A 16,716-nucleotide genomic window follows, 5' to 3' on the forward strand; every position below is an offset into this window, starting at 1 on the left:
TTTCCTATCCGAGGGCTACCGAGAAGAAACGAACCCCGGAGGAGAAATCATCAATAAGAATGTCGGGAAGCAAAGTTTTCACTCTTGTCGGGTTCAAATGGCTCGCATCCTGACTACGCGTAATGGAAAATATGCACGTTAGGGAAATACATAGAATTTATTCACAGTTACAAATAAGCGCTCGTCTAAAATGAACAGTCGTCTGTATCCGAAACCCGATTTGAACACAAAAGCTATCCGTTGGTTCACTAATGGTTTGCGGCGCTGTAATATTCCAGCTGCGTACGTTGCACATGTGCAATTTTTAAAAACCAATCCCGCAATGCAATTTCGCTTACATTTCCTATGCATGTTTTAATTTTTAAGTTCACAAAATCATGCAGATTGAAACAGAAACGATGATAAAAAAAAAAAACCTCATAACTTTACTCAGGAAATTTGTCTTCGAAATTCTGAAAAAATATTTAATTAAGGGTAACGTGCGCTTTTCCCAATCAATAGTGACATTAGGTTAGTCTCTATTGCAATGTCACTATAAACCTGAAATAATGGCCAAAACAGAAAGATGAATAGGCTGCAAATGATCGTGAAGGTATGCGAGCGGCTGCGTGAAACGAGTTGATTAAGTGCGCTGAGCATCTCCGGCAGAGCCCCGAACACGCGGCTCACGGCCCCTGGACACGCGCCCCTCGGGGGCCAACAATGGAAGAGCGCCGGCAGGTTGGGCTCATTTCCTCTCTGACACTGGGGCCTTTGTTCTCTGCGCCCTGGTCATCCTTCCCTTCCCTTCCCTCCGCTCCAACGCCAACGAAGTGACCTAGCCCTCATCAAAGAGGCCCTTGTGTTTATCTAAAGCCAAAATTGAGGTAAAACGTTACTTTTCATTTTTGGAGGAAGGCAAGAGGAAACGATGCTTCGTGGGGGGGGGGGGGTCTGTGATTTGTTGTCGAGAGATGCCTTTAAACCTCAGTCATTACTGTCACACGGTCACTGGGCTGCGACCAGTTGAGCAGCGGAGACAGGACAGCGGAGTAGATGGTCCTGTCCCTACCTGAGAGAGAGGCTGCAGCTTGGCTCAAGCCCAGTCAGGGAACGTATGTCATCGCAGCCCTACGATCGGTTCCGTCACGTAATCACCTGTCTTTCAATGGCTGAGAGATGAGCCTCCTGTTAATCTCTGTAATTCATTTCGCATTTTAGAATATTGCAAGTTCCACTGGATTTTTTTTTTTTATGACCTCACCGTTTCAAAGCTGCTCTTTCATAAAAAGCGTGTTAGCACATTATGACTTCGACGGGGCCGCAACTCGACCGTGCCGAGGATTTCCTTGGCCCATGTGACCTAAGCACATAGGCTGCTGGCTCCAAAATGTTGTACGAAAGCACCTGTATACATATCGCGCTTAACGCGTGATCTGGAACGTGAGCCACTGCATCTCTCTCACACGCACACCCACACACCGGCCGAAGCCGTTTGTCCCGAACGGGGTCGCGGCGAGCCGGAACCTAACCCGGGAACACGGGGCGCGAGGCCGGAGGGGGAGGGGACACACCCAGGACGGGACGCCAGTCCATCGCAAGGCACCCCCAGCGGGACGTGAACCCCAGACCCACCGGAGAGCAGGACGCGGCCAAACCCGCTGCGCCTCCGCGCCCCCCCACCGAACCTCATCGGGCAAAATTATACTTTTTTTCCAGTTCCGACCGATGTCACAGTGGCCGTTCTTGTTTTAAATGAGCAATGACACCATGCACCGAGTCAAGCGCCAAACCTACCGAGAACCCAGCGCGGCGAAAGAACGAGCAAGAGTTTCTGGGAAATATAACCGTCGCTGAAAGCTGGATGAAATAGCTTCCAAGAGAAGACAGCAGAAGGACACTTTTGGGACAACTGGGCGGAACCGTAGGGCTCTAGTTCACCTCCTCAACTCGAGGCCTTTTTGGGGACTCGGCAGTCTCCGCGGCGGAGGTCCCCCGGGAGCCTCATCGCTCTGACGGCCGCCTTTGTAGTTTACAGTTGCTGGTGACATTTTGGTGTCACGGTGTCACGGCTCAGAGCATCCCTCCCAGACTGCAGCCTGCGGCAGGGGCGAACTAAAGAAACAAAACAATGGGCCCTGGAAAGTGGGTACACGAGAGCCCCAGCTGGGCCTAATCGCCTTCGCCCCTACGCTGACTCCCATGAAATTGGAAATTACCAGGGCTCCTTTTGATGACAAGTTAGCGACTGTGCGTCCCTGGCTCTTCCCAGGCCCGCGCGCTTCCGGACACCGAGCGGGGAAGCAGAAAAAGGCTGACGGACAACTTTGTTTTGAGGCCGGAGGGGTGACCGGGCCACCTTGTTTTGACCTCCGACCCGTGCGGCTCCGCTCTCCGGCCCGCCCGAGCGCCGCTCGCTTCTCTTCGATTGGACACGCTTCTGAATCTTCGCTACCCTCTCTTCTGAAGCGCCCTTTTGCGGAGCGCCTGAAGTCGAACGAGAACGCGTGGGAAACGCGGCCGCGGGCGGAGGACCGCCTGGCGGCCCGCGCACGAGATAGAAAACGGAGCGAACGGGGTGGGGGGGACAGCTCCGGACGAAAGCGTGCACCGGGAGGGTCGCAATGTGCGCGCGCGCCGAATAAAAGGCTTGGCGGTAGGTCGGGATCGGGACTCGGTTGCGCCCCACTAGATGCGCTCGCTCGTGTAAAATCGCAGAGAGCCCGGTTCTCGTTTGTCCATATCCGTCAACATCTCGCGCCCCGGAATTTTGACGATATCGAACGGTTGCCGGTGTCCCATCGCTCAGGCTTCCGTCTGCATTCCGGCACGTCGTGAAACTTGCAGAAGCAAGACGGTATTTTGTGCTCCCGAGGATTTCGCGAGCAAGCGGAACTCGTCTCTCTCGCCTTGCAAAACCCGTCCAAATCTCCCAGATGGCGGTCTGATCCCTGACCGACCGGGCGGCATTTATACTTTTAAGTGGTTGCGAAAAGAACAAGGGTCCCATTGTTTACGGGAAATACATCTTTGTAATGATCAGCCTCTGCTTTCTGAAATGACTTTCTCTGAGCCTCAGGATGTTAAGGGTGTGCTGGTCTTTTGCAAGAACTTAGAGTTATATGTGGATTGACCTGCCAGCGGGACACACAGCTCACACAGCTCACCGATCTCACACACACACACACACACACACACACAGAGAGAGTCCAAAACCACTTGTCCCAAGCAGGGTCGCGGTGAGCCGGAGCCTGACCCGGCAACACAGGGTGCAAGGATGGAGGGGAATGGGACACACCCAGGACGGGACGCCGGTCCATCGCAAGACACCCCAAGTGGGACTCGAACCCCAGACCCACCAGAGAGCAGGACCCAGTCAAACCCGCTGTGCCGCCGTGCCCCCCGCTTACCGATCACATACCTCAAAATCACAAGAAAAATCCTGTTAAAGTGTTAACATCTCCTGCAATTATCTTACTCAATTAATTTTATGGTAGCATTCTTAAACTGCCCAGAAAATCCAAATTTAAATTTAGGAAAACAGATAAATAACAGTGACTATTATTAGACATTTAAAGACTAAACTCCTGTGTTCACAGGAATGTGTGAAGTCGGTCTAAAATCATGTATGATTGCAAGAGGGAAGGAAAGTACTTAAGAAATGATTGTACCAAGTTCAATGTGTTCAGTTCTTGATCTAGACAGCGTGTGACGTGCTGCTCAGTGCTTCCAACCTGTATAGCCGGCAAAAAGCAGATTCTCCATCATACCTATTACGGTCAAGGAGGACATGACGGAAGCGTGTCCTCAGCATCCGTCCGAAAGCGCTGAGCGAGGGCTGCTATCTCCGGCGCCCCATCGAGGTGCTCAAAGCAGCAGCAGAATCTGTGGGTGGGTAGAGCCGTCAGTGGCGAAACAGGCGCAGGCCATAGCGCATGTTATAGGAAGGTGAAAGAGTGAAATCTGCGCCCAGCACCACTTCAGGCCTCCTGGTAATGGCACGAGACTGGCACCTGATGGCTGGCAAAGGTAGGCAGCTAATGTTTCCATCCGCTGGCCCAGATGCATCTCCCAGGCCAGGTATCTTGTTGCTTCCAGAAACTTCTAGACAAGTCATCTTGCAGGAGTTTGCAGTCTCTTGAGAAGAACCTATGAATGTGGCAAATGAAACGACGACGATGAAGCGCGAGGAACCGGTGGAGCCGTGTTACTCAAAAGGCCATAGGGCAAGGTTTGTGCCCGTCGGTGTAGGCTGAGGGGCTGCAGGCTGGGATGCCACTGTACAGGGTTTTGGGTATCACGGGTAGTCGGAGGAGGGAGGATGTAACGGTTGTTACCGAGGCTGTGGAAATGGCATCTACGTGATTGTGGATCAGAAGGACTGAGCTGCGGGTTTAAGGTGGTTGGATATGTGGCCTGGACATGTGGCCTGGACACAGGTTGGGGTGTGATCAGCCCCGACGGGGACACTTGCCAAGGGTGTCCGATGCTGAAAGACCCAAAACACCCAGCGAGCCAAAATTACATCAGAGATGATGTCCCAATGCATTGCAGCACATGTAATATAAATGCATGTGCTAAAAGAGGTTTTACTACAAAACAAGGTACATGACAGTCTAAGTAGTTATGTAGCTGCGACAAATATCTATTTGCGAATCAACATGTCTCACAGTAATTTAAAACCAATGTCAAAATCAAAATTCCTCAACCGTTTTGCTCATCATCCACTTCTGATCCGGACAACTGTTAATGCAACTTATTCCTGTCGGTGCAACACGTGCACATTAGCTCCAGAAATAAAGCACGTCTCCTTGCATACTTTCACGCGTACATTTCTTACGTGTTTTCGTGACACAGTTGACGAGGCACAGCCATCTGTTGTTCACAGGAGAGGAAGAGGGGAAAAAAAAAAAATCTCATCATGCTTACTAAATATTTTTATGAAAAGCACACACTTGAATTAACTGGGATTGTACTCAAGGTGGAAAAAATGATTGATGGGAATATTTGGTGGCTAAAAATCAGGTCTTTTGCCGGTGTTCTTTACCAGATGCTGACACTGACATACATGTTGCCATGTGGATCTCGAGTTTGGACTAAACACACACACACACACACCCGCACAGTCTGAAACCACCTGTCCCAAGCGGGGTCGTGGCGAACTGGAGCCTAACCCGGCAACACAGAGTACAAGGCCGGAGGGGGAAGGGACACACCCAGGACGGGACGCCACTCCATCGCAAGGCGCCCCAAGCGGGACTCCAACCCCAGACCCACCAGAGGGCAGGCCCAGGCCAAACCCGCTGCACCACCGGACCCCCCTATATTTACATAAACAAGTGATGGATTTAATAAATCAGTGTACGACCTTGAACATACACTCCCACACACACGTACCCATATGTTAAAGGAGTTCATTTTTAGGCATGACTGGTGAAACCAGAGCTTTTGCCGCGGCATCTCACCGATGATGTATTTGACGTGCACGTTCCAGCGAAAATTTTCAGAAGCACGTCAGCGAGAGGAGAAGACCGTCGGGCCTCGGAGCGGCAGGCTCCTCCGCGATGACCCCACGGTCGACCCGCCGCCGCGCCGGGGCTCTGCCGGCACACGCTCGAAGCCAGGAGATCGTAGAGCGAAACCGCACCGACAAGACCCGGCAATCGTGAGAAGGCAGTGCTGGATGGTGGATGGCGGAGCTCTCGGCGTTTTTGCCGTCCCTGTGCGAGAAGCCCGTCCCCCCCCCAGGTGGCGCATGGAGCGTGTTTCATCAGACTCAGTGGAGCGGGCAGCCCGTGGGCCTCGTCCCTTGAGAGGAGGCTTGGTGTGTGTGCGTGGGGGTAGGGAGCGAGGAGGGGGGTGTACTGACCCACGGCGCTGTTCCCCCGTCACCCTGCTCCCCTTTCACTCTGTCCATTGTCCTCCTGAGTGGGACACTCTCTAAATTATTTGTTTACAGGCTAATATGTTTCCTTCAGAGACCAATTGGGCCTCAATGAGCCCCGAGGCAGAGACCGCGAGCCCCTGGGATCGTGAAACAGGAGGGCGTCACAAAGGCCACCGTCGGGGGCGAGCGCAGAAAAGGCAGAGCAGCAGAATGCCAGCAGAGGACATAAACAGCGCTCGACGGCCAGGGCGCTACAGCGACGAAACCCTTTTCTCCGCAAATACGTGGAGCACCGTTCAAGCGTAATGGACTCGAATTAATCGGTCGTCCACACGCACGTCGGGGTTTGAAATGACTTCTTTCGCTTGGCCGGTACCGATGCGTCGGCCGCAATGGAGGCACATGCAGAAAAGCGTTTGCGCGGAAATGGAACATCAATCCCCTCAACTTACATGGTTCTACTCAAAAATATTATATATTGTTGAGTTTCTTTTCTGCAACCATTGATTCCTTGGACGTTTTTACAGTGTCGAGGAGCAAATATTGAGGCCCGCACAGGTGAAGGTCAGCGGACAGAGACGCGTTGCTCCTTCGTACGGAAAGAAATGTCTAATTTACTTCAAGAATCAATCAGGGGAATTGATTTTTTAAACTTTTTAAAAGGCCCGGTTGATGAGTCTCTAGCCGCAGAGAAATTCCTGTTTTGTCCATTGTTGGAATTTATGCTCCGAGGGTCAGTGCGGGATAATTCGAAGGTGAAGAAAGTTAAGCGCGGAGCCGTACAGTGTATTAAAGGGAAAAAAGGAGAGCGAGAGACTAAAGTGGATGAAAAGGGAGCCACTGTGCCGGCGCAGCGGGGGGAGAGGCGATTATCGGCTGTTATACGGGACAGGCATAATCCCACATACTTGATCAGCGGGACATGGGAGAAAAATTGGGAAATAATGAATCTTGCCTGTGAGTGGAAAATGATTACTCTGCCACAGGTCTTTCTACCGATGAACTTAAAGCTTCTCAGCGTACGGCCTTTAACGGAAAAAGCTTTGACAGAGGCGCACCCGTAAACAAATACACTTGCACACGCAAACACGCACACAGTTGTAAGACTGTAGCCTTAAATGGGAAAGTGATCCAGAAAAACAAAAGTAATTATCCATATCTAAAGACGGGTGTTCCTGATACACTGGAGGAGTTTGTCTGCAGTTGAACCGGTTTGCTCCGATGTATTACTAAAAATGTGTATTGACCCATGCGCACAATATTATCAATTTTACAATAATACTAATAATAATAGTAATACTACTACTATTACTACTAACAACAATTCTTTTTTCTTCTTATTATTATTATTAAATATTAATATTGAATATATTATTATTGCTGCCTTTGCAGTCCTTGAATATATAGTCTTGAACATTATATAAAAAAAGCCAAAAAAGTATAAAACCGACAACATAACTTGAAAGAATAAATAACAGAGTTAAAATGCAGCATTATTGCAATTACAATAATTAGAATTAAAAAAAAAAAAAAAAAAAAAAACTGGTGCCATCGCATTCTCCGTGTCGCGAGCATCTTGCGGAGCGCAAGCGCTGCGGTGACCAGTAACTCCCGAGTCGCGCAGCGCAGCGTTTTCGAAATATTGCGAGTGCCCCCTAGTGGTCGGAAACACCAACTGCAGTGTCTGGACGAACCTGCGATTAACACGCGTTGGTTTCGCACTCTGAGCAAGTCTAAATGTTGAACTTTTTTTTTTTTTTTTTTTTCTTTAGATATTTTCCAAGAAGAAGTAACGCAAAAGTTTTTCACTCTTTTCTTAATTAAAAGGAAAAAAGTAAACCCGGTGCCGAGAAACCATCACTGATCTTCAGCGAAATTGTTGCCATTGAAATGAAAGGAGATATAGAATAATGGAATGTGGGGAAATAAAAGAAAATGACATTGCAGAGAATATGTTCATGCATAAATTGCCCAAGGACACACGTATTCAGCGCTGTTCACTTCATTCTGGCACAGTTCAAGAGCTCAAGAGGAATTCTATTGGTTAATCTCAAACAGAATTTCTGGTGGGAAGCCAAAACATGACACAAAATTTATCTGCGCCTTTTGCTTTTCATCATTTTTCCATGTATCCGAGGTTTACCTTCGCACAACATTTAGTGAATGACACAAAAAAAACAAGAGAAATGATTTAAGACCACAATGAAGGCAGAACTATGAAGCGCACTCATATTCCCTCATAAAATTTATGTATAACTTCAAAAACAGTTTAACGTACTGATGCTTTTCAGCCATTACATTAGAAACGTATTATTTCAACTCTGATGTTACTACTTAAAACTATAACCATTAACAGACATTTTATTATAACTAACAGTATAGATGTCATTTATAAACGGTCGATGCGATTAATGAAAAGACTAATTCTCAATAACCTTTAGCCACTCTAGAGGAAACACAATAAGATTCAAATCAATCTGTCTGTAATTTTTCCTTCACATACAAGTGTCTGTATTCACGCATTATGAATGACGCACAAACATTATAGTTTACATAACTGCAGAACATATTTGATGGAAAGTGTGCACTGTGCTCCTGGGGCTGGCAAGCAGCTTCCCGCCAGGCTGCGCAACTTGCTGCCGCAGAGTCGAAGGACCAGCGATGCCGACATGGGGGCCCGGGATCACCGGAGTGTGTGTTCGTGCAGCGGAGCGCTCTGCCACAGCGACACTTACACACACCCAACGAGGCAGCTCGCACTTTTCATATCGTCTGGAACGGATGAACTCCGGTTTTTATCTGCTGCCGCCCTTCCTTTGAGCCATTGTGGCTCCCCAAAGGCCACTGTGTTGCGCTCAGACTGGGGAGGACCTGGCAAAGTGACATGGCTATTGATTTTCACACAGCTCACAAAAAAAGGAGCCAAAATGAATGGGGCTGGGGAGCAGAAGCCAGACAGGTTAATGGTGTACTCATCGCTTTCTCTTCTTTTGTATAGGAGGGCACTTTAAAAGTAACAGAACTTCTCCTCAAACAATTACGCGGTCTCCATCATGCTGACGTGGTGGGGGAGGGGGGCCGACAGCGAGACGGAGCCGCAGCCGCGCGCGCACACGCACGCGCACACGCACGCGCACACGCACCATACAGTAGGAGAGCACTCCTCATGGCACAGGGATTGTTGCTCTGCACAGATGAGCTGGTCCTCAAGTTGAGGTGAAAAAGGAGAAGAAGAAGAAGGAGAAGAGTGAGGAGGAGGAGAAGAACAAGAAGAAGAAGGAGAAGAACAAGAAGAAGAAGGAGGAGGAGAAGAAGAAGAAGGAGAAGAAAGAGAAGGAGGAGGAGGAGGAGAAGAAAGAGAAGGAGGAGTGAGGAGGAGGAGAAGAAGGAAGAGAAGGAGGAGGAGGAGAAGAAGGAAGAGGAGGAGGAGGAGAAGAAGAAGGAGAAGGAGGAGAACAAGAAGAAGGAGGAGGAGGAGAAGAGTGAGGAGGAGGAGGAGGCGAACAAGAAGAAGAAGAAGAAGGAGGAGAAGAACAAGAAGAAGAAGAAGAAGAAGAAGAAGAAGGAGGAGGAGAAGAAGAAGAAGGAGAAGAAAGAGAAGGAGGAGGAGGAGGAGAAGAAAGAGAAGGAGGAGTGAGGAGGAGGAGAAGAAGGAAGAGAAGGAGGAGGAGGAGAAGGAAGAGGAGGAGGAGGAGAAGAAGAAGAAAGGAGAAGGAGGAGAACAAGAAGAAGGAGGAGAAGGAGGAGAAGAGTGAGGAGGAGGAGGAGGCGAACAAGAAGAAGAAGGAGGAGGAGAACAAGAAGAAGGAGAAGAACGAGAAGAAAGAAGGAGGAGAAGAAGAAGAAGGAGGAGGAGGAGGAGGAGGAGAACAAGGACCCAGCCTACAGAATCACTGTCAGGTTTGAACACTGCGCCACAACACGCCAACGACATGGTGAGCTATGTTTTCCATGCAGGCTCTTGGAAAAGCCTTGATGCGGCAGCCAGTTATCTGAAAAAATGAACACCCATAATAGCGGCGGCGCTTCAAACGGGTCGAGAAGTTCCGAGGCGTCAACGAGCTGCAGCGGGATCTACCGACAAAGAAATACCTGCCACGAGATGCTCATCCCACAACACGGAGGATGTCGCAGAGCCCATCTCCACTAGATGACACACAGGACACAGGGAAAACGTCCCGCCCTGCGGTGAGCCGAAGGTACGAGTTATTCCAGACAGCTTGTCCTGAAGATGAACTCGCTGAACGCCCCCCCCGCCCTCCATAGCCCTACACTCATACACACAGAGGCCTCAGACAGCATTTCGCCGACTAACAATCACAACTGCTGTCATACAAGCAGGAAAAGCATACAATGATAATATTCAGCCAAATAGAAAGATTATTAAAAAAGCTGTGGAACAGGTTACCTGCCACGCATGGATATCATCATCATCATCATCACCACCACCACCATCATCAATGCCTTCCACTCCTCCTGGGGTACAGGCCGCCAACAAGGGCTCTCCAAGCATCTCTGTCCTGTCTCCAAGAGCTGAGATGTCTTGAAGTTTCCTTGTTGGGTTTTTACGACGTAGGTAGGGTAGCTATCCCCCCACCCAACTCTCCTGCTTTCTCAGCCGGGTTTGGGAGCGTCCGTGGCGGAGTTACCCACGGATGTGAAAACGATGAAACCCTGGAAGACGCGCCTGGAGAGACGGCACGGATCTCCCACACTGGCTGCCCACAGATACCAAGGGAGCTACGCTGGGGTCTTGCTCAAGTTCCCCGCTTCCTCACACGCGTCCAAGTCGGCCCTTCGGGCGGAAAACGGACGGAACGCGCGGCGTCAGCGGCGCAGAACCGACGCACCGGGGGGCCGCGAGCCTCCGCGCCGTTTCCCTTCACATTCGCCCTCTTTTATTATCCATTTCACATATTTAGTATCGATACGCATTCCTTCATCCGTGTCTGATGTTGAGCCGATTTCTTCTTATACACACACATTTAAAAACGTTCATTTTACGCTTTGAATCCAAGCAAATAGAAATGCGGTAAAAGGACGGTAGTACTTTGTTTTTACAGCATTCCCACATTTTTGCTTTTTACGTCACGGGGGTTATACATACTAACATACGCTTTGCTTTTTCATCGGCATTCCAATTAGCGCTACACTTTGCTCCACGGGCGCCGCATGAAAAGGAAAAGATATTTTACAATTGAACGCTTACTCGTTGATACAGCTGCAAATGTACAGAAGCAATTCAGTTTAAGTGCCAGGTTCGGGGACACAAGAGCGGTTCCACTTAGGATTTAACCCTTTAACCGCTGCCGTTCCTCGGACGCCTGCAGCCCACTTGTTCCCATAAGAAAAAGTGCTTCGAGAAGATTTGCGAAAGGCCCTCGCTTCGCAATACGCGTCGTTCTAATGTCCGCGCTTGTTTCAGCCTTTGATGAAACCTACTCGTCCAGCGCATTTGGAGCCGTTTGTGTGTCGTGTCGGTCGTTCCCCCGTGTCGCTGTGTAGGGCTGCTCTTCGTGGGCCGCGTTGCGGGTGGCGCTCGGTGAAGAGCGGCCTGCAGGATGGGCCGGGGGTCAAGGAGAACGAGCGCGTCGGCCTCTAGGTCCACCCTGCGCAGTGGAAGCAAAGCGAAATAACGCAAAACTGCATGTTAACTAACCGCTTTTTGTAGATTAAGGCCAATAGACGGGATCAGATTCACAGGTTTGCATTTTCAGGAAAACATGCTGCATAGGGGGGTGCGGTGGCACAGCGGGTTTTGCCGGGTCCCGCTCTCCGGTGGGTCTGGGGTTTGAGTCCCGCTTGGGTACCTTGCGATGGACTGGCGTCCCGTCCTGGGTGCGTCCCCTCCAGCCTTACGCCCTGTGTTACTGGGTTGGCTCCGGTTCCCAGCGACTCCGTACGGAACGAGCGGTTTCGGCCAGCGTGAGTGAAACTGCATAAAGAATTTTGATTTATATGTTAAAACGCCTAACCTGCACCACACCGAAATGGCAAGTTCTTGCAGCGAATATTTCACAGCACATGGGAAATAAAGCAGAACGCGTACACTTTTGTTTCTGGTCTGCACGGTAATCAACGATATTATTTTGTTTCCCTGGCTTAAAGGAGACCTTTGCGCAAAACAATTTACATAGCTCACGTTTTCACAGCCCTCGGTAGTTACCAAGGAAACTAAGGTTAAGTACCTTCCTAAAGAAGGAAATGGTGTCTGTGCGTTAAATCAAACTGCCAGGTTCCTTAATCACTTCTTAACCTCCCTCCAAATTACACATATTCAGCAATTAGCAGTCATGTGTTGTTCCAGGGGGGCACGGGGTGGTGCAGTGGGTTGACCGGGTCCCGCTCTCCGGTGGGTCTGGGGTTTGAGTCCCGCTTGGGTACCTTGCGATGGACTGGCGCCCTGTCCTGGGTGCGTCCCCTCCCCTTCCAGTCTTACGCCCTGTGTTGCCGGGTTAGGCTCCAGCTCCTTGCAAGCGGTTCAGAAAATGTGTGTGTTCCAGTTTGTGTGTGTTATACACAGATGTAAAACCCGTGTGTAATGGAGATATAGTGGAACAAAAAATCAAATGACTGGAACAACCGAATACAATAATAAAGTATCATCTCACCAACTGCAACAACGCTCTAAAATCTGAGTAAAACACACCTAGAGAGAGGGTAAGAGAGACACACAAAACCATCCACCCATGCAACCACTTGTCCCGGTGAACTAGGGCCTAACCCGGCAACACGGGCATAAGGCCGAAGGGGGAGGGGGACACACCCCGGATGGGACGCCAGTCCACTGCAAGGCAGCCCAAGCAGGACTCGAACCCCAGACCTGCCACACAGCAGGCGCCGGCTGAACCCGCTGCGCCACCACGCACGCAAAACCACATTTTTCGAAAAGCAGATGAGACGAGGTGCCTTCGGAACAACGAAAAACGCCCGTTTCGACGAAACCGGACTGCCTTCATTCTGCTTTTGCGCCGCATCTCTTTCATTTTAGCCTTATTGCGAATGTGAGGGTTTACGGGAAAAAGCGGTGCTGAACGGACAGGGGGTCGTGTAATTCACTCTCATCTGATCATCGGCGTGATACAAAGAAACGTCCGCTGTAATCTTTAGTGGGGAAACGTGTTTATTTACTCCATCCGCCTTCAGACAGGAGACGCGAACGCAAAGGGCTCCAAAGCGGCTGTATGACACCTAGTGTGTGTTTTCGGTGCTGCATCCCTTTGCCGAGCTGCAGACCTCGTCGAGGCTCTGACACACTAGAGCTGTTCACCTCGAGCCATTAACTGCTTTAATCGCGACAACTCGCTACCCGAGCAGTCAGCTCACACACCCGGTGTCTGGGTATACATCGCAAATATTCATATTAATATTTATTTCATTTAGCCGATGCCCTTGTCCAAAGAGACTATGCTAATCAACGTCACAACCATTTAGTCATTAATACAGGCAGTCGAACACATCCATCTTAATCGCTACACCACCTAATGGTCACATATGACTGCTTGGAACGCTCACTATGGATTCTTCTAAAATGTGTTCTATTTATCAATCCATCCATCCATCCTCAAAATGTTTATACTGGTGAGAGTCATAGCAGGGTGAAGCTGACCTGGGCAGACCATACTTCCCCTTCTGCAGCAATAGCCTCCAAATTCTGGGGATCCCAAAATATTGGCAGGCCGGACAGTGGAGGAGATGTAACCTCTCAGGTGTATGCTGGGTTTCTTCCAGGGCCTCCTCCCAGGACAGAATGGCTGGGAAAGACTCCCAGAGGAAGTACCCAGGAGGCATTCTAACTAGATGCCCAGAGGGGGGGCACAGCGGCGCAGCGGGTTTGGCCGGGTCCTGCTCTCTGACGGGTCTGGGGTTCGAGTCTCACTCAAGGTTAGGCTCCAGTTCGCTGCGACCCTGCCTGGAACGAGTGGTTTCAGTCAATGAGTGAGAGTGTGTGTGTGTGTGTGTGTGTGTGTGTGCGCGCGCAGATGTGCATCTGGAAGAGCAGGGGTTCTACTCTGAGGCCTCTCTGACCACTGAGCTCTGCATCCTGTCACAGAGTGAGAGCCCTGCAGGGAGACCTCCTTCTGCTGCTTGTACTCATGATCTTGTTCCTTCGGTCACTACCCAAAACCCGTGACCGTCCCCCTTTGCTGATCTAACTCATCACTCGGGGCGAACAAATGACAGCTCAGCAGCAACCTTCACCTGAGGACCAGGAACATACAGTATGGCATCACAGCACATGACAAACAGCACATGACCTTTGCGATGTCGATCCGCTGACCTTTTCGATCCGAGGTACCATGGTACCACTATACTTGCCATGAACTTTGTGATGACAAACACCATGTTGAATCACCAGTCCATGGATTAAGGTCATACAGGCTGATCTCCCCATTTCCGCCCATCCAAGTGTCTATGTTGTTACCTAGGGGTGGACTGAAATCCCCCAGGACGCCAGAGACCATAGGTGCCACTCTCTCTAGCACTGCATCCACCATCTACGGAAAGGTTCAATACTCTGCAGGTATGTTCTGCACATTACACACAACTGTCAAATTTCTCCCCAACACAGCTTGCTGGGGTGTCTCACGTAGTACGGTACCGGAGAAGGAGAGAGACCATCCCTGATCCACAAGTCTGGTTCCAGGGCTAACGGCATGCGCGGATGTAATACTCGCTATCCGTCGTCTGTTCTTTTTCCAGCCTCCCACACAAGCTTGACAACAAGATGATTACAACTGGGGTGAGACTCCCTGTCCCGAAAACCAGTTTGTGTTGCGTTAGTAATCCATCTAGATCCGTCCTGTTTCTGCCTGTCCCCCGACAGGTCCTGCCCCGACTACCACACCTGACTTCGCTGCTGTTGAGCCCGCAAGGCGACTCCACATAGCCGTTTTTGGAAACACCCAGGCACTCACCAGAGAATGCTCCACAAGGCCTGGCCAGGGGTGGGTCCTGCTAACCCTAATGCAGGCGAGGAACTCTTTCATGGGAGAATATCCCATTAATTAATTTTGTTTTTGATTTCTTATGAAAAAGAACCAGGATCCTTTAACCACAGGCCAAAGGATTCTTTGTATGAAGCAATAGGTAGTTTTTAAAAAGGAAAGAAAAAAAAAAAAAAAAACCTGTGGGCAACAACTGCAGAACTTCTGAATTCTGATTTGAATGTGGCAAAACACAGGTACGGTGATGCCTTGGTAGCAAAATATACGCCTACTGTACTGATATAATGCAACCAAGTAGCTTGAAAGGAGATTGAACATTGATGGGAAAGCTGTTTTGTTGAGTGCCAACAGCCATATTCACCAAAAAAAGGCAGAAGGATAGAAATTTCCTTGAACAGTCCAACGTGTGCACCGAAACTTGCATGATTTTTGGTCAGCCAAAATACTTGTCTTCCTGCTGTGTGAGCCTTGTAGTATTTTGCTTGTATTTGGAGCTTACTCTGCTGACACACACATGCTTCACACGAATCTGAGAAGACAAGGTAAAAAATAATATAAGAATTTTCTTTGATGTACATGAACCTTTGTCTTAAGCCCACATGGAAAGATGGGCTGAAGATGAAGAGCAGTCAGATAGGGAACTTCCCCATCTGGTTACCGCAGGATTTCTACAAAATTTCCGTGTTCAAGGGCCAGAAGGACCTTTTGCACAACTACGGCACGTTGGCGATGAAGCGTATGGATTTACTGTTGGCTCTGAGGCACAACTTAGGGGGCCACTGTACCGAGTGGTCGTAATCTGGGGCTTTAGTTGTGGCACCAGATGCCCATCTACAACGCTATGATTGCCACAAGCCACAAACCCACCCACCCACCCACAACAAGCCACATACACCTTGATCAGCCTCTGTCCCCAAAGATACCATCGTTGTCAATTCACGTTTGTTCCGACCAAGCTCCAGCAGTGAAGCAACGCACAGGACCATGACCCCACCCCCTTGGCCCCCTTTCTTCAGCCTGACTGTTGCATAAAAACCAAGAGGACCAAATGACCTTTAACCCCTCTGCTGCTTGATATCCCCCAGCAAGGTTTCATAGTACGTACAGGACAAAGATAGAAGGATGGTGGTTAACTCTTTACAGACAAAACCACAGTTCACTCCTAAATCTGCACTAGTCAGACTGACACTTTCATTCATGTCCACAAGAGGGCGTCAGTCTTTCAGCAAGTGCAGGACAACACTACAGTACTTCACTAAGGTCCCTAAAGCAATTAGGGGTCCATCAGGCACATGTCATTCCTCAGTAGCCAATCTCACACTTCTGAAGGATTTATGAACCTTTGTTTAAATACACTGAGGATACTGCTTGTATTTAGAACAAGAATTTTGGCAGAGTGGTCATACAAAAGCAGGGAATGCAGTGATACCTGAAAATACTTGTGAAGTTCAACCAAGTTTTGGCACACAGCGAAAGGACGTACCTAGCTCCGTTTCATTTTCTGGGTCTTAAGAGTTCAGATGACGTGGGGAACATCTTTTAGGTTTCCTTCTTATAACCTTCCTTTTGCACTGAACATCCACAACTGGCACAGTCCTTTTGTGGCCATAATAATTTGTCTTCTATGAAATACTTGACTACCAGTAAGAATAAACTGTGATATCCTATTCTTTCAACTATCAGACTCTGCTCCCTTTTATTATTCATGCAGCTTATTCTTCATAGCTAATAAAATGTTTTAAACACCTTGTGAGAATCACATCACAATTTCATTATTCACACCCAACATGTTAATGTGAGGACGCATACATAATATTTAAGGCCTATTTCATTAGGCATGCAAGAAACATATGGACATCCTACATCTCTAATAAATAAGACATATATACATTCATAATATTG

Source organism: Scleropages formosus, chromosome 17 (assembly GCF_900964775.1).
Source record: "Scleropages formosus chromosome 17, fSclFor1.1, whole genome shotgun sequence".
Taxonomy (NCBI): domain Eukaryota; kingdom Metazoa; phylum Chordata; class Actinopteri; order Osteoglossiformes; family Osteoglossidae; genus Scleropages; species Scleropages formosus.